We start from the raw sequence: 14,363 nt of genomic DNA, 5'->3' as shown, positions 1-14,363 counted from the left end.
TGGGTAGACCAAACGGGGGCAGCATACAATATGTATAAGTATGTGGAATAATAAACCAAATATACTAGTGCGCGGTGTGGACGGACCATACATGCATTTGTCCAAAGATATATTAGACATCCAGCGTCATACCTAATTAAGTGGGCAAGGGTGGTTTAAGTGATATCCCAGAGATGCCATTACCCATGTTGTGTACCAAATCAGAGAAGGGAAATAAGTAACCTAACCCAAATGGTTCCACCTGGGGGTCAGTAAGTGCACTCAATGTGAGAGTGACTTAGTGCAAGGGGCATAATTGGTCGTAAGTGCGCGTAGAGGGGAGTGAATGTTGAGATTTGCTGGGCAGAGAAAGCCATAACTACCCTCATAGGGTGAGCACCCTATGGGTACAGTGGGTGTGCGCGCTAGCTATGAGATAACTCAGAGGGCGGCTAGGTCACTAATATACCATACAGAGAAACATGGGAGACAGAATGGGTACAGTGACCCATTGCTAGGAACATGAGGAAAAGCAGGAGGCTGTGTGGTGTGGCATATGCATATATGAATCATGGAATAAGTAGGAGTGGGTTTGTAATCAATATAGGCAGTACATCTCCCATATGGGGTGCAAAAACTGACCACACAAGCCTAAAACAATAGAGAGTAGAACGGCCTAAGCAATAAATATACTCTGGGAGGTAATTAATAGAGATGGATCAATATAGGGGAGCCTGCCCTAGTACAAGTAGCATCTACATATGATAGGCCAGCATAGGTAGGTGATGGATCAGGGTATGTTTGTAAAGTATCCTCGTGTACCCTGGGTAGATAGGGTTAGAAATCTAAGGTGCCCTTATGCTAAGGGTTGGCGAGAAAGCAATTTAGATCAATGTCTTTGTTCAGCCCATAGGGTACAAGTGACCCCAGGCGGTATATCCAGCTAGTCTCGTTTTGGGATATAGCAGTGGTCTTGTTCCCACCCCTCCAGTTGTCTTTTATTATATCAATGCCATAGAAAATCAGACCAGTGGGGTCTTGCTGATGGAATTCTTTAAAGTGGCGTGAGAGGTGGTGTTTAGGAAAACCTGCTTTGATCCTGTTGATGTGCTCCCGGATTCTTATCTTCAAGGGTCGGGTGGTTCTACCCACATATTGCAAGTGGCACGGACACTCGATGACGTAGGTCACGTGCGTGGTGTCGCAGGTAATGAGTTCCTTGATTTTGTATTCTTTAAAATCATTCCTAGATTTGAAGCTCATTTTTCTTCTCGGTTGCTTTTTACTGACCCTACAAGCCGGACATCTCTGGCATTTAAAGAATCCCTTGAGGTCAGGGCAGATACTGACTGGTTGAGGTGGATCTACGACATTGTGCACAAGATGGTGACGAAGAGAGGGGGCACGTCGGTAGATGAAGCTTGGTTTTTTACCCAAGACTTTAGTGAGGACATGATCTTCCTGTAAGATCGTCCAGTATTTTTTAACTATGTGCTCAAAGTCTTTATATTGGGAATTGAAGCCAGTGATGAATGCCACATCAGTTTTATTATTTTTGTTCTTTCTGTTATGTGACAGCATATTACTCCTATCCATATTCAACACTTCATCTTTTAATTTCTCCAGGTGTACCTCTTTGTACCCTTTCTCTTTAAACCGGTCCACGATTATGTCAGCTTGAGCTTGGAATTCAGTAACAGAACTGCAATTCCTCCGGAGTCGCATCAGTTGCCCTTTTGGTATATTAGCTTTCCACCTAGGGTGGTGGCAGCTGGTAGATGGAGTATATCCATTGCGATCCGTGGATTTGAAGTGGGTTCTGGTATGTAGTTTCGAGCCCTCCTTGTAGATCTGTAAGTCAAGGTAGTCTATGCATTCTGCATTACATTTTCCAGTGAAGGTGAGACCGTATCTGTTGGTGTTCAGGTTAGATAGAAATTCCTGGAAGGTATCGATCGCTCCATCCCAAAGGATGATAAGATCGTCGATATATCGCCTATACAGTTTAATCTGTGGGATATTCTGGCTGTATACATATTCCTCCTCCCAGCTGTCCATCAGTAGGTTGGCAACACTGGGGGCATAACGAGCCCCCCATTGCTACCCCCCTAGTTTGGACTCCATTGCCATCTTGAGGCCCTCTACAATAAAGTTAATCTGTGCTTGTTTTAGGTTTGTGTTTTGATGTAGGGCTTTTTCTACCCCCAAAACGCCATCTTCCTGAGATATACTGGTGTAAAGAGAATTGACGTCAATGGTGGCCAGCAGTAAATTTTCCGCACCGTCATCCTGTTGCATTTCGTTGATCAGTTGTAGGCTGTCACGGAGGTGGGATCTTCCCAGCTTGACAATGGGTTGCAGATAGGTGTCAAGGTACTCTCCCAAACGGGAGAAGATAGAGTTAATCCCACTGATTATGGGTCTGCCGGGGTTTTTTTCTAATCTCTTATGTATCTTGGGGGTGTAGTATAGCACCGGTGTTTTTGTAGAATTAGACACCAAGTACTCAGCTTCATTTTTATTCAATATCCTCATGGCTTTTCCCTTCTTTACAAATTTCTCAAGTAATTTGTTAAACCGTATTTTGGGGTTCCCCTTCAGTTTTTTATAAGTATTTTCAACCGTAAGCAGGTTTTCCATCTCATCTTCATAATCCTTCTTGTTGAGGATGACAAGGCCACCCCCCTTGTCAGCCAGTCTAATTATGACCTAATTTTTCTTGCCGATTTCTTTGATTGTTTTCCATACATCTCTATTTTTGTTTTTAAATTTTCTCTGCAATTTCCTAAGATCGCATTCCACCATCTTCTTAAAGGCCCCTATACACTGATTTCCTGGTGTGTTGGGGTTGAATGTGGAATTGTTCCTTAGGTTGGTTTGAGTGTATTCCGATGTTTCCATTGGGCTTTCATCTTGATTGTTCAAGAAGAATTTTCGCAGATTCAATTTTCTGAGAAATTTCTGGAGATCTATATAGACCTCAAATTGGTCTAGCGCTTTTTCTGGGGCATATTTAAGGCCCAGGTCTAAAATATGTAACTCTTCCTTGGTTAGTTTGATGTCGCTAAGGTTGAATATGCCTTTGCCTAATAGTGCCTTGGAAAACATTGAAAGTCAAACCTTCTGTCCCTTCATGGACCCAGATATAGTCCATGCAAACTTTAAGCCACAGTCCATTTTTAACCCTACTCAATCCAAAGGGCCTTATATTGAAACTTTTTATCAAGCTGTATTTAAGGATTTTTCCACATTATGTGACAACCAATCTAAATCAGGAACCTTAAATCTGAACACTGCCGAACGTCAGGCACTCAAGGACCTTACGGCAAACAAGAATATTGTAGTCAAACAAGCCGATAAGGGTGGTAGTCTTGTCGTTCAGGATAAAACGGATTACCTTCGAGAAGCATATCGCTTGTTGTCGGATGGTGACACTTATCATAAACGAAATGCAGACCCTTTTTCAAACTATCAAGCTGAATTAGCTACTCTAGTGGATACGGCCTTTGGGAAAGGCGTGATCAACAAGAGAGAGAAGTCCTTTTTGTTGCCTAAAATATCGAGTACCCCTCACTTTTACCACCTCCCGAAAGTACATAAATCTCTAGTGGACCCACCTGGTCGACCGATCGTTGCGAGTACTAACAGTTTCATTAGCGGTCTGTCTACTTACATAGACCATGTTCTACAGCCCATTGTCTGTGAATTACCATCTTATATTAGAGACTCAAGTGACATCATCGAGACCCTCCAAAACTATTCTTGGGAAGAGGGCTACTCATGGGCCTCACTAGATGTTGCCTCCTTATAAACCTCTATACCCAATGACATCGGACTGGCAGCTGTACAACACTTTTTAAGCAAGAATAATGATATGAACTCTCTTCAATCTGAGTTTATCATTAGAGGTATTGAATTCTGTCTTAGACACAACTATTTTTCATTTTGTGATCAGTTCTTTGTACAGAAAAAAGACACAGCTATGGGGGCCAATTTCGCACCAGTATACGCTAATCTAACCATGGGTTATTGGGAAATACTACAGATTTGGAACAACAATCCCTTTCTGGAGCACATCGTCTTTTACGGGCGCAATATAGACAATGTTGTTCTCATCTGGAGTGGTGGCTCTGACCTTTTTTCCTCTTTTGTAGATCACTGTAATAGCAACAAGTTGGGTCTTACGTTTACACATGTTTTTGATAATGATAATTTAATTTTTCTGGATTTAGTTTTGTCCCATGACCAGAAGGCCATTACGACTAGTAATCACACCAGACCCACTAGTGGCAATTCTTATTTGCACTTCAATAGCTGTCACCATCCTTCTTGGAAAATTAACATCCCATATGGACAGTTCAATAGGCTAGGGAGAAATTGTACCAAAACACAAGACTACATGACCCAGGGTCTTGTCATGAAGTCAAAATTTAACGAGAAGGGATACCCTCATGAGCTAATAGACAATGCCTTTAGTTCAAATATTAATATAAAACCTAAAAAGAACATCAAGGACAAAGTAGGGAATACTATAAGATTTACCTCCACGTTCAATACCAAACATAAAAACATTACCAGTATTATTAACAAACATTTTAACATTCTCCGTTTAGACCAATACCTATCATCTTCCCTTCCCCCAAACCCCAGATCACGTTTAGAAGGTCCCGCACTATTCGTAATATCATTGGACCCAGTAAGGTAGTAAAGACCAGCACCACACGACCACTGGACATTCGGGCCTATTTTAATAATAAGACTGGTATTTTTAGATGCTGCAAGAAGGGCTGTCTAACTTGTCAATCTATACCCTAAGGCGGCACCAACATTATCAAAACCAATGACTGTACGTTTCCGATTAAACAATTTCTTACTTATTCTAATACATTGTCTATGTATTACGTTGCCCATGTAATCTGTTATATGTAGGACGGACGATCCGTACCCTACGTATAAGAGTAGGCGAACACCGACGCCTTATCAAAAAGGGCTGCGATAAACACAGCGTCCCTAGACATTTTCTTTATGCCCACAAGAAAGATTTTAAGGCCCTTGAGGTACTGGCCATAGAGTCAATTCCGACAGGGACCCTGACTGAGAATGAAAGATTTTCCCTCCTCTGCAAGAGGGAAACATTCTGGATTTTTCTGCTTGGATCCCTGTCGCCTAGTGGCTTAAACGAGGAGCTTGATATCTTAAGTATCACTAATTAATTCTGAATCTACTATTCACTTTTATCTTTATATGTATATATATATATATTATGGTTTCTGTTTACTATGCTTCAAGCAGTTCCATTTATCCACTTCATTGTTGATGTGCATATAAGTGAGCGCACATACATGGGCAGCTAGTGTGTGCACACACACAAGTATTTTATTTTATTATTATCATTTTGTCATTTATTATTCACTTAATTGTTTTTTTATCCCTGTATAATTGCGTGCCAAATGTTGTTTTACATGTTTTGTTTGTGTTTATCTCAGATATATATATTTCTCACTACACGTTGCATATTGTCAAGGTTTTAGTGATGGTAGGGTTAATATCAAAATCCCTCCTCCCACCCGTCATTGTCCAATCATAAGGTTATTATGCCTTTATTAGTTCGGTTGTGATGTCGTTCCGTGACTTTGACAAAGCGTCTGGGACGCGAAACATGTCAGTCACGGCTCATTCCCACCACCTCTGATGTCCTCTGATGCCCACAGAAGTTCCTAGTTGTTATTTACCATACACTGACGTTTGGGAACCTTTACAGTGACGCCAGTGCATGTCTCCCCATTGCCTGGGTTCTGCACTCCCGATCGGCCTCTCTTGTCACATGATTATTGAAGGACGGCGTCCGGACACCGCTTCCTTCCTCCTTCTCTGTGACGTTGTGGAGATCCCGCCCTTCATCGCTTTGACAGACGCGGCTGCGTCATCGGCTCGGCTGTGTCGGGTCCAGGCTTCCTCGCCGCTCCACACCACGGCTGTGAGGAGGATCCCGCTCCCATTGGCCCTTTACCATCATCTGGGTGATTCTGCACCCCCCTTGCATCGGAACCGCACTATATCACGGCGCTACTGACAGCTTCCAGCGTGGAAGTACTTCTTCAATTGCCTGAACCATCTCCCTGCATGGATTCATGAGAGCCGCTGTGGAGGTATTGTACCATCTCCCTTCATTACAGTGTGCTCACTGCTTGGAAGTACATTTAGTCATCTCCCCACAGTGTTTTTTTGGTTCCAACTATACCATCACTATACCACTTCTGTGTATGCATTGTGGACTGTAATCAGATTTTATCCATTCATTTAACTCTTTGCTATCATTGCTGCATTTTTAACAGTCTATGTTCATCCTTTCGTTTTTTTATATTTTCAGACTATAAAGTGACATCAACTAACCACTGTTCGCTGTATCTTTTGTTTTTTCTACACAGACTTTCCTGGCCTGCTTCAGGACATCCTGTAAGCCCGGGTACCTGCCCAAGAACAGCTGCACCACCAAATTCAGAACATGAGCAAAACAGGGCACATGGGTCAGTTGTCCCTGTCGCAGGGCAGAGAGGAGGTTGGTGCCATTGTCGCTGACCACCATTCCTGGCTTAAGCTGGCGTGGCGTCAACCACCTCTGAGCCTGCCCCTGCAGAGCTGACAGAACATCTGCCCCAGTGTGGCTCCTGTCTCCCAAGCACACCAGCTCTAGCACCGCATGGCATCTCTTTGCCTGCATTCCTGCGTAGCCCCTCGTACGCCTATGAAGCACGGCTGGTTCAGAGGACACATCAGCACAGGAAGAGGCCACAGAGGAAGAAGAAGAGGAGGGGGTGGAGGAGAGAGGTGTGTCACAACCGGTAGGAGTGTTTTGGAGGCGTGGTGGCGGAACAACCTCAAACACTAATGTACCTTGCCCTGCGCCCTTCCCTGCTGCCAGCAGAGTCACCCAATGCGCCGTGAAAGACAGGTAACGTCCCTGTCCATGCCTGCTGGACCATGAGTCAGCAGTGATATGCACCTTACCACTGACCGCCCTGTCCAGCGAGGCATGGACATTGCCTTCCACATGGCGGTAGAGAGCCTTCCGTGAGAAAAAGTGGTGTGGGAACTTGCCACTGAGGTACTGCACATTCCACAAACTCACGGAAGGGGGCAGAATCTACCAACTGAAAAGGCAGCAGTTGAAGTGCTAGCAATTTCGCTAAGCTAGCATTCAACTGCTGGGCATGTGGATGGCTGGGAGAGTACTTCTTTCAGCGCTGCAGCAGTTGGGGCAGGGAAATTTGGCTGGTACAATCTGACATCGGTGTACCGATAGTAGATTGCCCGCATGTACTACTAGGTTGTGACACACTAAATTCTACACCTTCAGTCCTATCAGTGCAGGCTTCAGAGAGGACTGAGGGTATAGTGGGGTTGGAGATCCCAGCTGATGAGGGGCAAGGGGAGGTCTGCTTTGTTCTTTGGTGTGGGTCTTTCAGGTATACTTGCCAATGAACTGCATGGCAGGTCGACATATGTCTGGTCAAGCATGTGGTGCCCAAGCGGGTGATGTTTTGGCCACGCGAGATATGCTTGAGACATATGTTGCAAATAGCAACGGTGCGATCTGATGCAAATGTTTTAAAAAAGGCCCACACCAAAGAACTTTTGCAGTAATGTTGAGACACAGCAGCGCCCTGCACAGGCGTAGCTCTGTGATGTAATGCAGTTGGTGTGCTGCCCTTAAGTTGGCCCCTGGAGGGCATCCTGCCTCTTTGGAGATGTGCCTGTGCCTCTTCCTCCTCCTCCTCCTCCTCCTCTTCCTCCTCCTCTCTCCTATCAGTCACCCACGTAGAGTCAGTGACCTTATCATCCCCTCCCTCCTCATCACTGTCGAAAACCTGGCAGTATGCTGCAGCTGGGGGAACATGACTGCCAGATTGCTGTCCCTCTCGGGCACCCCCTCTCTCTGGGCTCACATTACTGCCTTCCTCTCTCTGTGTTCCATCATCGGAGCCTTCAAAACGCTGCACATCTTCATGCAGCATGTACCCAACACTGTGTTGAAACAGTTCGGGGGACTCCTCAGGAGGACATGGTGGGACTAGGCAATGAGGAAGTGATGCCATTGAGCAGAGAGAAGAGGACGCCTTGGCAGCTAATTTGCTAGACAAAGTACCCTGAGCCTGGGTGAGAGAGGATGAGGACGAGGATGAGAATGGCTTGGTCATCCACTCTACTAATTTGTCTGCATGTTGAGGCTTAACCCGGCCCGCTCCTGAAAAGAAGGACGAGCATGTGCAACGGCCACGTGCTGAAGAGGATGCACCGTGTCCACCACCAGCACTGTTGCCTCTAGATGCAGAGCCTTCTTGCCCTCGTGACTCTCTGCCTCTCTTTGTTGTCCTTCCAGACATTATAATGGCCTGAAGAGGACAGAATCAGTACACACACCTCGTAGCTTTAGGTGCAAACTGCAGAGGACACGTGCAGTACACACCAAGTAGCTTTATGTGCAAACTAATAAGCACACTTGCAGTATACACCAAGTAGGTTTAGGTGCAAACTACAGAGCACACTTGCAGTATACACTAAGTAGGTTTAAGTGCAAACTAAACAGCACAAGTGCAGTAAACACCAAGTACGTTTAGGTGCAAACTAAACAGCACAAGTGCAGTAACACCAAGTACGTTTAGGTGCAAACTAAACAGCACAAGTGCAGTAACACCAAGTACGTTTAGGTGCAAACTAAACAGCACAAGTGCAGTAACACCAAGTACGTTTAGGTGCAAACTAAACAGCACACGGGCAATACAACACGTTAGAACACTGCAGCTAGCACAATCTACTGCCTGACAAATAGGAATAGCTGATCTAGCTAAACTATACAGTGTATAAATATATGTACAATTCCTGGGATGTATATATATCCTCTACACACTGTAAATTTAACTGAACTGACTAGCCTGCCTGCTCTATCTATCTAGTAAAAAAACACTGTCTCTCTCTCTCTCTCTCTGACTGACTGATCTTTTCAATAACAACGCCGCAACACACTACACAAGTCCGCCTTGCAGGCTGCCTTTTATAGTGTGGGACGTTTGCTAAAGCACTGAGCCATAATTGGCCAAAGCCACCCTTTGGCCAATTACGGCTCTCTGTACTGACGGCGCTGTGATTGGCCAAGCATGCGGGTCATAGTGCATGCTTGGCCAATCATCAGCGCGCAATGCCGCATTGAATTATGGGCCATGATGCGTCACTCGAATTTGGCGCGAACGACCCGTTTTGTTCGAATTTCGACGAACAATCGTACAGGCAATGTTCGAGTCGAACATGGGTTCAAGTCGAACGCGAAGCTCATCCCTACCTGCCGTATATACTCTGCAGAAATGTGGGCCTTAGGTGTTGGTGTTGCCACAACACTGTAAACCCTCACAGTTAGTCTTGGTAAGCGCTGGAACGCCCTGCTGTGAACTATTATATCAAAAATTGTAATTACATGCCATTGTTGAACAGTGGTAGAAAAATTGGGCCTTTAGTGGTGGTGCTGGTGCCACAACACTGTAAGTCCTCACAGTTACTCTTGATGGGCTCAGGAATGGGCCCTGCTGTTAAATATTAGTTCAAGAATTGCAAATACATGCCCCTGTTGAACAGGGGCAGAAAAATTGGGCCTTAGGCATGGTTCCACAACACAGCAACCTTCACAGATACTCTAGTTGGAGCGCAGGAATGAGCCCTGCTGCAAAGTATTGCATCAAAAATTGTAATTACAAGCCCCTGTTAAACAGGGGCAGAAAAATTGGGCCTCAGCCACTGGTGGCGGTGCCCAGAACCAAAAATGTTCTTACAAGCTATCGGCATAACAGGATAGTCACTCAGGACCAGGATTTTGTAACCTCCCAGTCTCTGGGAACGCGTTGCACAGACCTTTCTGCAAGGACTCCCGAAGATGTTTTATCATCTGCTCCCTCTGCTTTGGCAAGTTAACCTTACCCTTGTAATGTGGATCAAGGAGGGTTGCCAGCCAGTAATGATACCTCTCCTTTATGGCACGAATACGAGGATCCTTCCGTAGGCTTTGCAGAATCAGGGAGGCCATGCAGCATAGGTTTGCTGAGGCATTCGGTGCGGAGTCCTCTGGGTCACTGAGGACAACATGATCCGCAGCCACCTCCTCCCACCCATGTGCAAGTCCATGGGTTTCTTGGGACTGTAAATGATCCCTTGAAGACTGATGCTGATGCTGAGTGCTAGGCTCCACCTCCATGCTGACACAATCCTCCTCCTCCTCTTCCTGTGTGATAGGCGGGCAAGCAGAAACACTGTCTGGATAAAGGGGGCCTTGAGAGGTAAGGAAGTCCTCCTCTTCCTCCCTCTGTTCTGCCTCAAGGGCCCTGTCCATTATTCCACGCAGCGTGTGCTCCAACATGTGAATAAGAGGGACAGTCTCACTGATGCATGCACTGTCACTTTGTATGTGGGGATCTTCTGCGCTAGCCAAAGTGAAAATAAATGAGGAATTGACAAGATGTAAGATGATGTGAAAGTGTAAATAAATGAAAATGCCGCTCAAATCTGTGTGAGTACAAATCACTGTGTATGGGTGAAGAAAAAGAGGTGGATGAGTGCAAAAACAATTACACTATGAAGTCTAAATTAATTTAGACTTCATAGTGTAATTGTTTTTGCGCTCATCCACCTCTTTTTCTTCATGCACTGTCACTGCTCACCATCCTCGTGGCCTCCTCAAATGGTGACAGGACAGTGCATGCAGCCCTGATCATGGTCCACTGGCGTGGGGGAAAAAACCAAGCTGACCCTGTCCTGGTGCCATATTGGCACATATACTCATTGATGGCCCTCTGCTGCATGTGCAGCAGCTGCAGCATGGCCTACGTTGAGTTCCACCTGGTGGGCATGTTACAGATTAGGCGGTTCTTGGGCAGGTTGTATTCCTTTTGGCGGTCAGCCAGCCGAGCACTGGCATTATATGACCGTCGGAAATGCACACAGAGTTTCCTGGCCTGCTTTAGGGCATCTTGTAAGCCCGGGTACCTGCAAAAGAACCGCTGCACCACCAAGTTAAGGACGTGAGCAAAACAGGGCACATGGGTCAGTTGTCCCTGTCGGAGGGCGGAGAGGAGGTTGGTGCCATTGTCGCTAACCACCATTCCTGGCTTAAGCTGGCATAGCATCAACCACCTCTTAGTCTGCCCCTGGAGAGCTGACAGAACCTCTGCTCCAGTGTGGCTCCTGTCCCCCAAGCACACCAGCTCAAGCACTGCATGGCATCTTTTTGCCTGCGTAGACCCTTGAACGCCTACAGAGCACCGCTGGTCCTGAGGACAAATCAGCACAGGAAGAGGCCACAGATGAAGAAGAGGAGGGGTGGAGGTGAGAGGTGTGTCACAATCACCAGTAGTAGCTTTTTGGAGGCATGGTGGCAGGACAACCTCCAACACTACTGTACCTTGTCCTGCATCCTTCGCAGTTGCCAGCAGAGTCATCCATGCGCCGTGAAAGAAAGGGAACGTCCCTGTCCATGCCTTCTGGACCATGATTCAGTGAGAATATGAATCTTACCACTGACCGCCCTGTCCAGCGAGGCATGGACATTGCCTTCCACATGCCGGTAGAGAGCCGGAATCGCCTTCCGTGAGAAAAAGTGGCATTTGGGAACCTGACACTGAGGTACCGCACATTCCACAAACTCACGGAAGGGGGCAGAGTCTACCAACTGAAAAGGCAGCAGTTGAAGTGCTAGCAATTTAGCTAAGCTAGCATTCAACCGCTGGGCATGTGGATGGCTGGGAGTGAACTTTCGGTGCTGCAGCAGCTGGGGCAGGGAAATTTGCCTGGTACAATCTGACATCAGTGTACCGATAGCAGATTGCCTGCAAGTACTTGGCTGTGACACACCTAATTCTACACCTTCATTCCTATCAGTGCAGGCTTCAGAGAGGACTGAAGGTATAGTGGGGTTAGAGATCCCAGCTGATGAGGAGCAAGGAGAGGTCCGCTTTGTTCATTTGTGTGGGTCTTTTAGGTACGCTTACCAACGAACTGCATGGCAGGTCGACATATGTCTGGTAAAGCATGTGGTGCCCAAGCAGGTGTTGTTTTGACCACACGAGATACGCTTGCGACATATATTGAAAATAACTGCAATCTGATGCACTCGTCTCAAAGGCCCACACCAAAGAAGTTTTGGAATAACAGCAGCGCCCTGCACATGCGGAGCTCTGCGCTGTGATGCAGTTAGTGTGCTGCCCTTAAGCTGGCCCCTGGAGGGCATCCTGCCTCGTTGGAGATATGCCTCCTCCTCCTTCTCCTATCAGGCACCCACATGGAGTCAGTGACCTCATCATCCCCTCCCTCCTCATCACTGTAGCAAACCTGGCAGTATGCTGCAGCTGGGGGAACATGACTGCCAGATTGCTGTCCATCTTGGGAACCCTCTCTCTGGGTCTCAGGTTACTGCCTTCCTTTAGCTGGGTACCATCATCGGAGCCTTCAAAACGCTGCGCAGCCTCCTGCAGCATGTACCCAAAACTATGGTCAAACAGTTTGGGGGACTCCGCAGGAGGACATGGTGGGGCTAGGGAAGGAGTGACTGATGCCATTGAGCATAGAGAGGAGGCCGCGTTGGCAGCTGCTTTGCCAAAGTACCCTGAGCCTGGGTGAGAGAGGATGAGGACGGCTTGGTCATCCACTCTACCAAGTCTTTGGCATGTTGTGGCTCAGCATGGCCAGCTGCCGAAAAAAAGGACGGCCACGTGCTGATGAGGATGCACCGTGTCCACGACCAGCACTGTTGCCTCTAGACGCAGAGCGTGCTTGCCCTCTTTTATCGGCTTGTGACTCTCTGCCTTTCCTTGTTGTCCTTCCAGACATACTAATGGCCTGCAGGGAGATGTAGCTGCACAAATTCTGACAAAACTTGCAGATCCCTGCCTGTGGTATTAGTATGAGAACACCAGCAATTGTAGTCACGTAGCTTTAGGTGCACACTGTGCAAAGGACACTAAAAACTGAATACTGGAGGTCCCTGCCTGTATTTGTATGAGAACACTGCCAATTGTATTCAGGTAAGCTTTAGGCGCACACTGTGCAAAGGACACTAAAACAAAACACTGCAGCTCCCTGCCTGTATTTATATGAGAACACAAGCAATTGTATTCAGGTACGGTTTAGGTGCACACTGTGCAAAGGACACTAAAACTGGATACTAGAGGTCCCTGTCTGTATTTGTATGAGAACACCGTCAATTGTATTTAGGTGAGCTTTAGGTGCACACTGTGCAAAGAACACTAAAACAAAATACTGCAGCTCCCTGCCTGTATTTGTATAAGAACACCAGCAATTGTATTCAGGTAAGTTTTAGGTGCACACTGTGCAAAGGACAATAAAACTGAATACTGTAGGTCCCTGCCTGTAATTGTATGAGAACACCAGCAATTGTATTCAGGTATACTTTAGGTGCACACTGTGCAAAGGACAACACAACTGAATACTGTATGTCCCTGCCCGTAATTGTATGAGAACACTCGCAATTGTATTCAGGTAAGCTTTAGATGCACACTGTGCAAAGGACACAGTACACTAAGTGAAAATACTGTAGCTAACACAATCACCTGCCTGCCTGTCAGTATATTAGGAAGAGTATACAGGAACGGATCTAGCTAAACTGAATACAGTGTATAAATATATATACAACACCTGGGATGCATATATATCCTCTACACACTGTCACTGCAGCTAACTGACTTGCCTGCCTACCTGCTCTATCTAACTCAATTGAAATGGCACTGTCTCTCTCTCTCTATCTGTCTGTCTGTCTTTCACCAACGCTGCAGCACACTACACAAGGCTGACCTCCAGACGGCCTTAAATAGTGTGGGGTGTGTACTAAATCCCCTGAGGCATAATTGGCCAAAGCCACCCTGGCTTTGGCCAATTATGGCTCTCTGTACAGACGGCGCTGTGATTGGCTAAGCAAGCGGGTCATAGTGCATGCTTGGCCAATCATTAGCCAGCAATGCACTGTGATGCCGCAGTGAATTATGGGCCGTGATGCACCACTCGAATTTGGCGCGAACGGCCCATAACATTCGCAATTCGTCAAACGGTCGAACATACGATGTTCGAGTGGAACATGAGTTTGACTCGAACATGAGGCTCATCCCTACTCCTCAGGAGGAATGGGCAAATGACTTCTGAATTCTAATGAGACCCTGTAGCTATGAATTGGCCATACACTACCCATTTCCTTAAAGCGACTCAGGCCTAAATGAAGCATTGTGCTTCAAGCCCCCCTTGAGGACTTTTTCCTCAGGGGGAACGGAGAAATGATCTTTTGAATTTTAATGAGACTTTGTAGCTATGAACTGGCCATATACCATCCATCTTGT

This window comes from Rana temporaria, chromosome 10 (assembly GCF_905171775.1).
Source record: "Rana temporaria chromosome 10, aRanTem1.1, whole genome shotgun sequence".
Classification (NCBI taxonomy): domain Eukaryota; kingdom Metazoa; phylum Chordata; class Amphibia; order Anura; family Ranidae; genus Rana; species Rana temporaria.
This window is presented reverse-complemented; position numbering follows the sequence as displayed.